The 14694-nt window shown below is 36.2% G+C and overlaps 1 non-coding gene across 1 annotated transcript; it reads right to left on the reverse strand.

Moving 5' to 3' along the window:
- Positions 1-120: 120 nt before the first annotated feature.
- LOC121220494 (small nucleolar RNA R71) lies at positions 121-227 on the reverse strand. Its single transcript, XR_005917697.1, has one exon. It is a non-coding gene; the product is annotated as a small nucleolar RNA R71 (small nucleolar RNA).
- Between the last annotated feature and the right edge of the window lie 14467 nt (positions 228-14694).

Below are 14694 nucleotides of genomic sequence, written 5' to 3' on the forward strand. Positions count from 1 at the left end.
CTTTCTCGTTGAGGAACAAAGCTAAAGAGTGGTTAATTCTTCACCACGAGGTTCTATCACCACATGGGCTCAAATGAGTGAGACGTTCCTTCTAAAGTACTTCCACTAGCTAAGACAGCCAAGTTGAGGAATGATATCTCTTCTTTCATGCAAATTGATTTAGAAACATTATATGATACATGGAAGAGGTATAAGGACTTATTGAGATGGTGCCCTCACCATGGGTTACGTCTATATCTACAGGTTCAAACCTTCTACAACGGTTTGAATCCCTTACCATGTTTACCCTTCGTTCCCAGCACAGAGAAGGAGCAAGTTAATTATATGGGTAATAATTATAGGCCTCGAAATAACCCTTATAGTAACCACTATAATGCAGGTTTGAGGAACCATCCTAATTTCTCCTAGGGTGGTCAAGGAAATTAAAGAGCACAACCTCCTCTAGGCTTCCAACAACAACCTTACCAGCAAGATAAAAAGTCAAACCTTAAGGAGATGTAGACGAAGTTTATCTCGGTGTCCGAAACACGTTTTCAAAACACTGAGGGAGCATTGAAAAATCAACAAGCATCGATTCAAGTGCTTGAGAACCAAATAGGTCAGCTTGCTAAGTTAATTTCAAAACAACCACAAGGTAGTTTGCCTAGCAATACCGAAACTAACCCAAGGGAGCAGCTTAATGCAATTACCATTTGAGATGGAGAAGGGTTATCGAATCCGAACAAGAACCAAGGTAAGAAATTATGGTAAATAACGATAAGGTTGAGGTATGCCAGAAAGAAAAAAGTCGATTGCTACAGAATATAAACCTTGAGTGCCATATCCTAACGCGACAAAGAGATACTATACGAACGAACAATTTGGTAAATTTCATAAACTTCTGAAAAAATTACATATTAACTTACCGTTTGTTAAAGCTCTTTCACAGATGCCCAATTCTGTTAAATTTTTAAAGGAGCTTTTGGCAAAGAAAAGAAAGTTAGATGGTTGATCGACTGTAGAGTTAAATGCAATTTACTTAGCCATATTGCAAAATAAACTACCGAACAAATTGAAAGATCTAGGAAGTTTTACATTCCTTGTTTAATTGGTAGTTTAAATATTGATAATACTTTGCTGATTTAGGGGCTAATATTAATGTCACGCCCTATAAAATGTTTAAGAAATTAGGTCTTCGGATAGAACCATTAGATTTCCTAGGTGTATTATTGAAGATGTACTTGTAAAAATCGATAAATTCATATTCTCAGATGATTTTGTTGTTTTAGACATGGATGAGGATAGTGACATACCTTTAATTTTAGGACGAGCCTTCTTAGAAACTGTGAGAATTATAATTGATGTTGGTACGGGTGAGTTAGTACTTCGTTAGGCTAAATTGAAAATATGCCCCGTGGTCGTGCTCCATAGAAAATATGCATTGGTTGTACGACGACTCTGGTGCTCTCCCTCCTACCAGTCAATGTGTGAGCCAAGTTGGTATGAATATAGTGTAAGGCCAGAGCAAGAGAAGTCGCCTTCGAATGACTCAGGTCATAAGGTGTTGTACTCAGCATGAGGTCTACCCAACAAAGTGGTGGTGAGTAGTGGATGTCCCAGTATAATCAGAGAAAGCTGTCAGCACTCATGAACTTTATAGTGTATAGTCCAATACAGCTTTGAACTCTGGGACACTCTTATGTCGTGCCGTACCACCGAGTCTGAAAGTGATGGTGCTCGGCTCGTCATGGGTCATCATCACTTGTTGTAAGAGAAATGTCGAATAGAACCCGAAGTCAGCTCCATGTATGTGGGCTCGATGATAGATAAAAACTGATCCTAAGGAGTTGTGGCAAGGATGGCGTGCATGCTATCTACTAACTAGACCTACTCCAAAGCGGCCCAATCAATACATCAGCCTAAGCCGAGTGGCCTTAGTTAAATAAGCTAATATAAGTCCTCTTGGGGACCTTGTGAAACCGTAAGATTGGATGGCAGACATCGATTGAAGCGCCCAAGGAGGAGGTTACGTTTAGAGTCTTCTGCTTTTTCGAAGCAAGAACAACGACTTTAGATTTACTGCGTGTGTTCGTCATAATGTGCCTAAAAATAAGACAACCAAATATTAAAACCAAAGAAGCAAATAGACGAACCAATTATATAATAGGGGCAATCCATTAACTCATGAAATAAAAATCGAATTCAACATCCACAACTTGCGAATAAATAAATCGACATGAAATATAAATAAAAAAAAAATAAAAAAACAATACCAAAATAAATAAAATTAATAGTAAAAGAATCAATAAAGATAGCCCTAAAAATAACCCTAAGATTGGAATAACAATAACAATGAAAATATTAAGTAAAAAATAAGAAAATGATAAATAAAATACTAACTAGAAAGAATATGAGAAATAAGTAGCATTCCACTAAAACTAAAAAATAATAATACTGAAAGTGATCATATATAATGAATAAATAAAGAAAGGAATAAAGGAATTATTAACAAAACTAACAAATTTCATAACAATAAATGATAATGAAAACATAATAATAACACTAAACTACAAAAATAAAATAAAATAAATACACACAATAAAATGAAATAATAATAGTAATAGAAATAATGATACTAAAAAGAAAAAAGAAAAATAAGAAGATATATATAAAAATAAATAATAAAATAATAATAAAAAATGAAAAGGGCAAGGGTGTACGACACCGATCGACAGTGGGGGGCTCTGATGATGGCTTGACTAGCGGCAATGGGGAAAGAGCCGAGTGTGGTCGATGGGAAAAGGGGCAGGAGGGCTAGGGGATGGTTTGCTTGAATAGGTGAGGGGGAAGGAAGAAAAAGGGAAGAAGGAGGGTTGGAGGGCGTCTTTGGTGAGGGGCTTGACGAGGCTTGGGGTGGGGTTGTAGCTAGGGGAAGGCCGAGGAAGAGGGAGAGGCTAGGGTGTGGGGAAGGGAAAGAAGTCGTGAGTGAGAGGGAGGGTAGTCGTGTGGTGGGGGTGAGGGGACGGTTGTGCATGGCTCGAAGGTGAGAGTGAGGGAAGCAGATCTATGGCGGGGGATGGTGAGCGGCGGCTAGGGTTTCTTTTTGGGGTAGGAAGAAGACAAAAACACAAGGAAAGGGGGCTAAGGTTTAATGGGTGAAGCGGTCGTGTAAGGGCCCATGTTGGGCCACACAACCGTGTGGATCCTTCTCAGCCCGTGTATACTTAAAAATGCAAACCCTGTCTTCACACAGCCTCGAAATGCCTGTTTTGTGTTGTGATCGTGTGTAAGGATGTGTCAGGCCATGTGTGATTTTCTTCGCTTCTCCCATGCCCGTGTACGGGTTGTGTGAGGCACACGGTCTCACACACGCCCGTGACCCAACCATGTCTCTTGCCCTTGTAACTCTCTGACTTGAATTAAAATTGAAAAAGTTAGCTCCAAAATTCACAAGGCCTAGGACATGCCCATGTGTCACACGACCGTGCCTCCAGGCCGTGGACCATTTTAGGCCATGTAACCTTTGAATGTTTTGAAAAATTAAGTCCCAAGACTCACACGGCCAAGGACACATCCGTGTATCCAGGCCGTGTGGGTCACATGGCCATGTTGCCAGGCTGTGTAACACATTGTCAAATGCCCCATTGTGAACACGGCCTGGGACACACCCGTGTGTCTAAGGCATGTAGAAGTTTTTTTTAATTTAAAATTTAATTTAATTAATTTGAAAATAACATGAAATAAAGTTAAAAGAATTAGCCGAATGTTAGACACTCGGGTTGCCTCTAGAGAAGAGCTTATTTAGAGTGCAAGCTCAAGTTACCTTGTGCGCACGGTTATGGTGGCTCCCGAAGCCGAGGCTTCTCTTTCTCATTATCAAAATTAATACCAAGATAAGGTTTAAGTCGAGTATTATTTACCTTAAAAGTGTCAAATTCAGAATGAGTTACCTCGACTGTAGTGTAGGGAAAGATATTTAGTACCGTATATGGGTTTGATCTATTTGCATCAAGCTTCGAAGAGGAAATTCATGGATCCATTTTGTCTAGTAGTACTTTGTCTCCAACGTTAAATTTGTTCATCCATCCACATGATCATCATGACATTGCTTTGGCTCTTCATCGACTGTATCTAATCATAAATACGACAAAGGCAAGCACACCTATCGAACAATAGTATAGCTACAGTGAGTAAAGATATTGTATCCACGAGGACTAAAAGTATTAGTAATTATTGTTTCTTATTATTTAGCTGACAAATTGGAGTGATGTGTTTTAGTCTAAAATTACTAAACTAAATTAACTAAGAATGCAATAGAGAATGGATTAAGGAAATAATCGAATATTAACCAATGAAAGAGACAATACCCAGGAAAGAATCCACCTAGACTTCACCTATTATTATGAATCTGAATTAAATGATTTATTCACTTGTGTCTTGATCCAGAGAAATCCCTAAATTATGTTAATATATCTTTCGAGAGTAAGAACAATTGACTCTAGGTTGATTAATAGAAATCTCTTTACAATTGACTCTAGGTTGATTAATTGAAATCTCTTTTTAATTAAACCCTTATCGTCACATTAACTCGATCTGTGGTTCCCCTATTAGATTTGACTCTAATCTGGTAGATTTATGTCGTCCTATTTCTAGGATTGCATGCAACTCCAATCAATTATGCTAGATCTACTCTTAAATAGGGACTTTCCTCCACTGAATTAAGCACATTAAACATGAATTTTATCCTGGAAATATAAAACAAGAAATAAGCATAAATAATTGAGAACAAGAATCAAGTATTTATCGCATAAAAACATAAATTAAACAAAAGGATTCATCATAGGTTTCATCCTCCCTAGGTATATAGGGAATTAGTTCATGATCCTGAATAGAAACTTAAAGTCAGAAAACTGCAAGAAACAAAGAAACTCATGAAAACTTCGAAAGTAATTAAAAGGAAATCTTCGATCTTGATGGATATCTTCTTCTAAGTTAATTTCGATAGTGTTTTTTCGAGTGCTTTCTTCGATCTTCTCTGATGGCTCCCTTATGTCTTCTTCTAATTGGTATTTATCGACTTTAGAATGCTCAAAAAGCCTAAAAATTGTGTTTTTCCATGTATTTTGGAAGCAGGGTGCGAAATCAACAAGGGCTGGTAGATGGGCGTGTGTCCAGCCCGTGTGGCATACATGGGCGTGTGCCCAGGCTGTGTGGTTCCTGAAACAACTTTATTTGTCTGATTTTTGCTCATTTTTCGCTCCTTTCGCTCCCAAATGCTCATAAGTACAGAAACATGAATTTAAAGGGTTAGGAGCATTAAATTCACTAACTTGCATAATTAACCATCCAAAAAAGTATTTAGAATGGGATTAAGATATGTTACTTATATAGCTTATCAAACATTGATTACAAGTTAAAGAATTGAAAGTGGATGTTGATTAAGTAGCACATATTTGGAGGGACTTGATAGAAAAAGAGTTTAAATTATTGGATTTAAACTGAAATTAACCAATATATAAAAAAACTTTGTAGTTCTTATCCAAATACAAACATATTATTATGGTTAATAAGCATCTAAAAAATCTAAATGAATTCTCAATACCATTTGTGTAGAAATCTGAGTCAAAATATTGTGTATTAGCCTCAGGGTGTTCATCGTCCCAAGTGTGATCTGAGACAACATCTATTGTGTAACTTCTATTTTGAATTTATTTTTCAGAAACACTTGTCAAATATTTTTTAAGGTTAATTACAAAAAAAAAACGAAGTAAAATTACTAGTTTAGTTATTGCTTATAGATTTATACTCATTTTAGATTTTCATTTCATTTGAAATTTTTAGTGTTTTCGAGTTTTATTATGTGTAAATCATGTATTTTTAATTCAAAATTTATTTTGATTTAAGATTTTCATTTTGTGACCCTATTCAAAATTTTTCTTATTTAAGTCTGGATATATTTTAATTATCAATTTTATTATATTTGTAATAATTAATTTTGATAATAATTATTTAAATATATATTATTTATACTCGTAATTTTAATCTTATTTATAATTTTATTTGTATCTAAAAAAGTATAATTTACAATTTTTAGAAGTGATTAAAAGCATTTTGTTAAAATATTAAATATTGCTCATGTAATTCTCTTTCTTTTGCTCTATTGTGTTGCAGTACTATAAGTACTCTGTGTGTCACTATGATATGGACTTGTTGTTTGTGGTTCATTTACTTGTATTATCGATGGGTGAGAAAGACCTACACTCTGTGAAGTTGGGTCCATGTAATTCCAGTTGCATCAAGTATTCCCTTGTAAATCTGTTGAGGCTTTCTAGGTATGATGTTGTTGTTTGTGTATCGAGCTTGTAGCACCCAAACCCGGCCTAGACGTTATGGCTAAATCTAGAGTGGTTACGATAAAAGGTTTGAAATCTAGTTTCCGTTTATTTAAAAACAGTGTGAATCTTTGTTACTTGAACGCCCATTTTATTTGAAAACATGTTTGACATAATTATTCAATTAAAAACTTTGTTTATTTACATTCTCTATATGAACCGAATACTTTGCAGCGGAAATTCTTTAAAACCTTATGCTTAGGAAAATCAAGTGTGTTTTCTCGAAAACCGTTGTTTGTAGGAAAGTAGTCATCTTATCAAACGTTATGCTAAAAGTAAATCACAATATAAATCCAAACCAGAAATAATCCCAAAAGTCCAGAGAGTCTAAAATTTACAAAACTCTCAAACCAAATTTTTAAATGAGTTCAATTTAAGAAAATTAGTTTACAATGGAATGGATATAACGAGCTCCCGTTGCACCGACCTGCCTAAGTCTGAGGGTTACCTGAAATTATTAGACAAATAGATAGTGAGTTTTTATAACAGAATGTGTAACTCATAAGAAATAGAATTTTAGATTTAATTACGTGGCTGAAAAGATACAGACATATATCTTATGCAGAATCAGAATCATATGCAAATTTTACAATCCTACCCCTATCCAATACACACTATCTCCGACCATCCCTACACACCATGTGGGGTCTTAAGACCCATCCAACCCTACACACTTGGTGTCGATATAAGACTTTTCAAAATAATTGCAGCAGTGCTGCCAGTATAATGACGAGATATCGCCTCACACAGAACACTTCCACCACATAAAATATGTCCCACCCCATAATCAATATAAATAGAAATAACAGATGCCCGAATTTACATATCATACATACTTGTATAACAAATGTAGAACATGCTTATACATAATAGATCATACATATTAAATGTTATTTATGGTAAATTTCATACTAACAGATTTACAGAATTCATGCTGTATAGCTTATATAACCACATACCGACCCTAAGAAGGCCCATAGTCAATAAGGATGACATGAACGACCCTAGGAAAAAATTTGAGTTTTGGGCCTACATGGCCCAAATTGCCTTGCCTATGTGGCCCACACGCTTGTGTGGTATACAAGGCCCAAAATGGCCTACACCGTGTGTCACACACGGCTTAGCACACGACCTGTCACACGGCTTTGTGTTGAACATGGCCTGGCACACGACCGCGTGGCGTCAACAGACTCGAATTTTGACTTTCACCGTTCGCTGTTTTTCAGGTTTCTCATTACATACATGGTCTAGATTCAATATGAACACCCCGATGAGTCAACTAGTACCTAAAAACATAAAAAACTTAACAAATTATTCCTTATGAGCACTCCAATTTACGAAACTATAGTCCGTCGACTTCTCAAAGAATCAAAACTTCAACAACCATAATTATCCCAAATCGACAGAATCACTTACCCTCGAACGAACAACACTTCCCTACTAGAATTAATTTGCCGGAGGAGCATTAAACTCACAATTCCACCTAAATCAACAGATTCACAACCGTTAATTTCCTGTTACAAAAACCATTACCACAACTTTGTCTCTCCAAAAATCCCTAAACCAAACAAACACACATAAACCCTACTTACCAAACTGTAAGAAGAACCAAAAAATTCAAGCCACAGTGATTCAATCGAGCAAAAAGATGTCAGAATTGAAGAAAGCAAAATTGGGCAGGGACCCAAAAAATAACGTTAGAAGAAAATTTGCAGAGAAACAAAAATGTGGGGGAAAGAGGGAATTTTGGAAACAAATTAAAATTAAAATTAAATTCAAGATAATACTCTCAACTCCCCACTACCCTTACTAACAACCAAATCCCACAAAATCTAACCCACTAACCCTTATCCAACTACAACAAAATTTAAATTCCACCAAACCTCTACTACACAAATGGCACACACACACAGAAGCAAAAATTATTACCATTCACCCACGAGGGGATTCAAGCACAAGATCTCAGGGCAAGCTAACACCTTACCAATTAAACTAGCAGATTCATTTTGACATGAGTTGATTGAAATATTATTTAGGCCTAACAAAAAAGGACAAGGCTAGGAACAAAAATAATTGAATTTTCCAAAATCATATTTGAACCCATGACCTCAAACTCACACCCATTTCACTTAACCACTGAAACGAGTGCTCATTTACGGTAGAATTCATAAGAACAAATTTGACCTCAAAATTTACTTGATTTGAATAGATGTAGATATTGTTTGACGAAACCAATCCTCAGGTTCCCACATGGCTTCCTCAATGCCATGATTCTGCCACAGAACTTTCACTAATGGAATAGATTTCCTTCTTAAGACCTTCACATTTCTATTTAGAGTCTGAACTGGCTCCTCCTCAAACGTCAAATCTGGTCTAACCTTAATCTCTTTTACATGAACAATATGAGATGGGTTTGACTAATATCGCCTCAGCATAAAGACGTGAAACACATCATGGATACGGTCTAACTCTAAGGTAACTCTAAGTTATAATCAACTGGTCCACATGTTTTAGAATCCGATACGACCCAATGAACCTAGGGCTCAACTTGCCCTTACGTCCAAACCGTAGAACTTTCTTTCAAGGAGACACCTTTAAAACACGTAATTACCCGTGGAGTTCTCAATGTCCATTCTTTTTAGATCTGCATAAGACTTCTGTCTATCAAAAGCTACCTAGAAGATCTTGATCAGTTTAATTTATCTCAGAGTCAGAACCACACAGGAGCTAAACCATGCTACCAATCAGTCTACACATGGTACAACTTAACCATCAGGCCTGTCAGTACCTCTGAACTAGACTGAAGTTGTTATTGTAGGCAACTTAGCAACAGTAGAATCCTCCCACTATTCAAAATTGATACACAAATCCGGCATTCCATAGTTCTTGTCATATTCAGTGACCGTCGCCGGAATAGGTAGGGATTCCGGCTTGTAACTCATGTCAGCGTAAATATTTTGAACTTTTTCTTGAAAGTCTTCATTTATAAGTCTAAGCACGGCGGGATAATTATTCTCTCATTCAAAAGATGCCATTTTCGCATGGCCTATATACATTAACCAAATATTCTTCGCCACTAGTCTATTTTATACATGCATAAATAATCCAAAATACAGTACCAAACAGTGGATAGTGATAGTGTGACTAGTTGCTGACGTCCCGAGCCTGTAGCTTCGCAATGAGATCTATAAAAACAGAGGAAACGGAGTAAGATTACAATGCTTAGTAAGTTTTAAGCCAGTGTCAACAGATACCATAATTATACTAGTTGTTCGTATTTTTATTTCACTCTTCTTCGGATACCATCCTTTACCGAATGCAATCTTATATACATGGCAGAAAACTTTACATAAAGTGAGCTATGTGAAAGATATATCGTATGATTACTACCTCACATATCCCTGTACATTCATAGGAATAGTCTTCATAATTCTCGTATGTCCATACTCCTTATGATTAGTGCAAACAGCTCACATTATAACTTGGAGTACATACTTTTACTTTCGATTGAATCATATTTTTACCCGGACATAATCTCCACACGAAGTTATCGGGTCTTACCTGGACAAAATCCCCACACGTAGTCATCGGGTCTTTAGAGCTTGGATATAGTACGAGCACGAAGCTTACGGACATTAATCAGTGATAATATTCTCGCATAAAGCCTGCGGGGTTTTAACCCGGATATAGTACTGACACAAATGCCCTTCGGGACTTATCACATTTATACACTTTCACATCCATCACGTTGGCCACTCGGCCCTGTCACATATATACACTTTCACATTCATCACATCGGCCATTAGGCCTTATCACATATACACTTTCACATTCATCACATCGGCCATTAGGCCTTATCACATATATATACACTTTTACATTCATCACATCGGCCATTAGGCCTTATTACATATATACACTTTCACATTCATCACATCGGCCATTAGGCCTTATCACATATATATACACTTTCACATTCATCACATATATACACTTTCACATTCATCACATCGCCATTAGGCCTATCACATATATATACACTTTCACATTCATCACATCGGCCATTAGGCCCTATCACATATATACACTTTCATATTCATCACATCAGCCATTAGGCCTTATCACATATATACACTTTCATATTCATCACATCGGCCATTAGGCCTTATCACATATATACACTTTCACATTCATCACATCGGCCATTAGGCCTTATCACATATATACACTTCACATTCATCACATCGGCCATTAGGCCTTATCACATATATACACTTTCACATTCATCACATCGGCCATTAGGCCTTATCACATATATATACACTTTCACATTCATCACATCGGCCATTAGGCCTTATTACATATATACACTTTCACATTCATCACATCGGCCATTAGGCCTTATCACATATATATACACTTTCACATTCATCACATATATACACTTTCACATTCATCACATCGGCCATTAGGCCCTATCACATATATATACACTTTCACATTCATCACATCGGCCCCCTCCACTCGGTCCACATCACATCATCAAGGCCTTATCACATATATACACTTTCACATCCATCACATCGGCCATTAGGCCTTATCACATATATACATTTCACATTCTTCACATCGGCCATTAGGCCTTATCAATATATACACTTTCATATTCATCACATCGGCCATTAGGCCTTATCACATATATACACTTCACATTCATCACATCCGGCCATTAGGCCATACTATCATTTCATATTCGAATACTCATAAACTTACAATATCACGATTTAGAATTCAAGTATGGTTTAATCAATAGCTTATGAGCAACTAAAACAAGTTTATCAGGGTTCACAACATAATCTCAAATTCAGCACAAGCTGTTTTTCCTGAGCAATAGTCACTAAATTATTTATAACTGGAGATACAAAACTCCAAATCACTTTCCGTTAATTTTTCCTCAATAATACTCGTATATCTTCCATCCATAAAATTTCCAGAATTTTAGGTTTGGCCAATCAATACCAGATTTTTCTTAAAGTTTCCCCTGTTTCACTGTTTGACTAATCTGACCACTCTTCACTACGAATCAAATTTCTCATTTTACAGAATTCAAAATGTGTTGTATTTGATTTCATTTGAAACTAGACTCATTAAGGAGTCTAAGAATATAAATTTTATCTTATAACCATTTTTTACAATTTATAATGATTTTCTAAAAACAGAACAGGGATTTCGGAGTCATTCTGACACCGTCTCACACAACTTTAAATATCTCATTATGGAAATTCCTTTGCTTACACGGTTTCTTTATAAGAAACTAGACTCATTAAGATTTAATTCATGTCTCATTCAGCCTCTAATTCAAGTCCATAAATTTATGGTGATTTCTAAAGTCACGTTACTGCTGCTGTCCGAAGCAGACTATTTCAAATTACCCTTAAATTCCAAGCTCAAACACTTAAGAACTTACCATTTGAGCTTAGAACATATCATGGCCACATCTTATCTTATTAAATCAACTCATCATGTCCTATTATAATTGAATTTACTCAACGTTTAAACACTTAAAACTTACCTCGGATTGGTCGAACAATTTCGGCGGCTATTCGATCACTTTTTCCCTTCCCTTATCCAACTTTGGTCCTCTAAGCTCTTGAGCTTAATTTAACAAATAAATTGATTTAATCATTTGAGCATCAAAAGAGGAACTCAAGGTTCTTAGCCCATATATACATGCATTAGACATTAAAGTCACATACATATGAAATCTTAAATCAATTCAACATATTAGCCCACACTCTCTTTTAGCCGATTGTCTAAGCCAAGATAAAGCATCAATATGCTTGCCTCTAGCCGAATACATGCAACACCAATCTTCTTCCTATGCCAATATGCATATCTATGTTGAGGCCGATTATATGCTTAATACTTCTACAAGTATAGTTACTTGTATTGCTTATATATCATTTTGTTTCAAGTTCAAAACTCGGCTAATACGCATATATACACTAGTAATCAATACTAACATTTTGCACTTCACCTTACTACCATTTTACATCTACTTTCTACCATGGCCGAATGCATCAAGACACCATACCATTCAATTTTGGTCATGGGTTACACAAAGAACTTAATGTCTAACTCAAAAATGCCAAAAAGAAAATCCAAGAGTCATCAATCACCATCACATGTATCATTACAAAGCTTTACACTTAGCATGCAAATGACATCAACACAAATCCACCTTAGCCGAAACTTAACTCATCTTCATGCCTCATCACCACAACATCAAACATCAACCAAGAAGACAACACCCATGGCCGAATATCATCTCCATCTCATAGCAAAGATTTAAACCATGGCTAGGTAGAACTCAAACTAACAACTAAGAACATGCATGAATCTCAAGGACAACATCAAACATACCTTAGTCTAGCAAACCACCATAGCCGATTTTCTCAAGCTCTTCCCCTTCCTTTCTTTCCTCTATTCGGCCAAAGATGTTCAAGAATGAACACTTTTTTTTTGTTTTCTTTCTTCAATTCACGGCAAAGGGGGGGGGGAAACATGGATGAGACAATTTTTTTCATCATCATTTACCTTTCCATTATTATTTTATTACCCATACTCCTTATTTTATTTTATTGTTTCCTCCCATGATGCACCAACACAACATGTCTATGACATGTTTTGCCCATCACCCTTTGTCCATCCTAATGTCATGGCCGCACTACTAGATGGGGGAAAAATTGACATGCAAGTCCCCCCTTTTTCAACATGCACTAATAGTCCTTATGTTTTGATCTATCACATTTCAAAATGTCACACATAAGTCCTATTGACTAATTCACATGAAATTTACTAAATCGAAGCTTAAAATTTTCACACATTTATTTAGACAATAAATATCATATTCAAATAATTTGGTGACTCGGTTTAGCGGTCCCGAAACCGCTTTCCGACTAGGGTCAAATTAGGGGTGTCACAACTCTCCCGCCCTTTAGGGATTTTCGTCCCCGAAAATTTCCACCGATGCATAGTTTAGGATAACGTCCTCTTATTGAATTATATTCATATAAACATTAGCTCATCGATAGCAATTGTAATTCATTATTGATTTCGCATCGATCTATAAAATCATTTTCTTATCTTAAAAAATACATAAACATTTCTACAAGTATGCACCAATATCTCATTTTCTTGATTTCATAAGCAATAATCACTTAACTTAATTCACAAATGCATTTCAAACACATATTAAGCACATATTAACATGTATAATTCACATCATCAACCACATATTTGTAACCCACATTTTCATTCATGAATAAGCTGTAACCTAACCGAAAGTACACATATACTCAAACATCCCAATAAATATCCTTTATAACTTTATCACATCTCAATATTCAACTTAACTCATTTCCAAAGAAAAGTCAACTTCCACGTACCTGAACATTTAGTTCATTTAGCACATTCAATCATAGTTAACGTTACCCGTATACAGTCGAATAGGCATAAAGCCTAATATAATACACTGGCATGAGATTTATTCTAGCGCATAACTCGTATATCCAAAATTATAAACATTCATCAAAAATTCTTTCAAACTTTCGAATGTCGAAACTTAATCAAAATAATTTCTTGAACAAGATTAACAAAATAGTGTCCATTCAGCAATAGCACATATAGCTCTTACAATGCCATATCCTAGATATGGTCTTACATATTCTCACATATCGAGCCGATGCCATGTCCCAGACATGGTCTTACACACTATCTCAAATCAATGCCTTCGTCCCAAACGAGGTCTTACATGAATTCCACTTCACACACTTAGTGCCCACTGACCGATCTCGCACTCATAGTGCTCGGTTAAAGGAATTCGCACACACACAGTGCCTCTAATTATTCACATACATAGTGCTCTTATTCATTCGTTAATACACATTGATATGACTTAACCAAGTCTATAAACATCATGTACGTACACTTTTAAACATATCATCTCATTTAAATTTGAATTTGTATAGTAATGAGCACTTAAACTTTGCTCAAATTACCGGTACGAAGCCTACTAGGCACGAAGGCCCGAATACACATCACCAGCATGATTACTCTTCGGGACCTAGCCCGGATATAACACCAGCACGAATACTCTTCGAGGTTTAGCACGGATATATTACTAGCACGAATGCTCTTCGGAACTTAGCCCGGATACATCACTAGCACGAATGCTCCTCGGGACTTAGCCCGGATATATCACTAGCACGAATGCTCCTCGGGACTTAGCCCGGATATATCACTAGCACGAATGCTCCTCGGG

The sequence above is a fragment of the Gossypium hirsutum genome, chromosome D08 (assembly GCF_007990345.1).
Source record: "Gossypium hirsutum isolate 1008001.06 chromosome D08, Gossypium_hirsutum_v2.1, whole genome shotgun sequence".
Taxonomy (NCBI): Eukaryota; Viridiplantae; Streptophyta; class Magnoliopsida; order Malvales; family Malvaceae; genus Gossypium; species Gossypium hirsutum.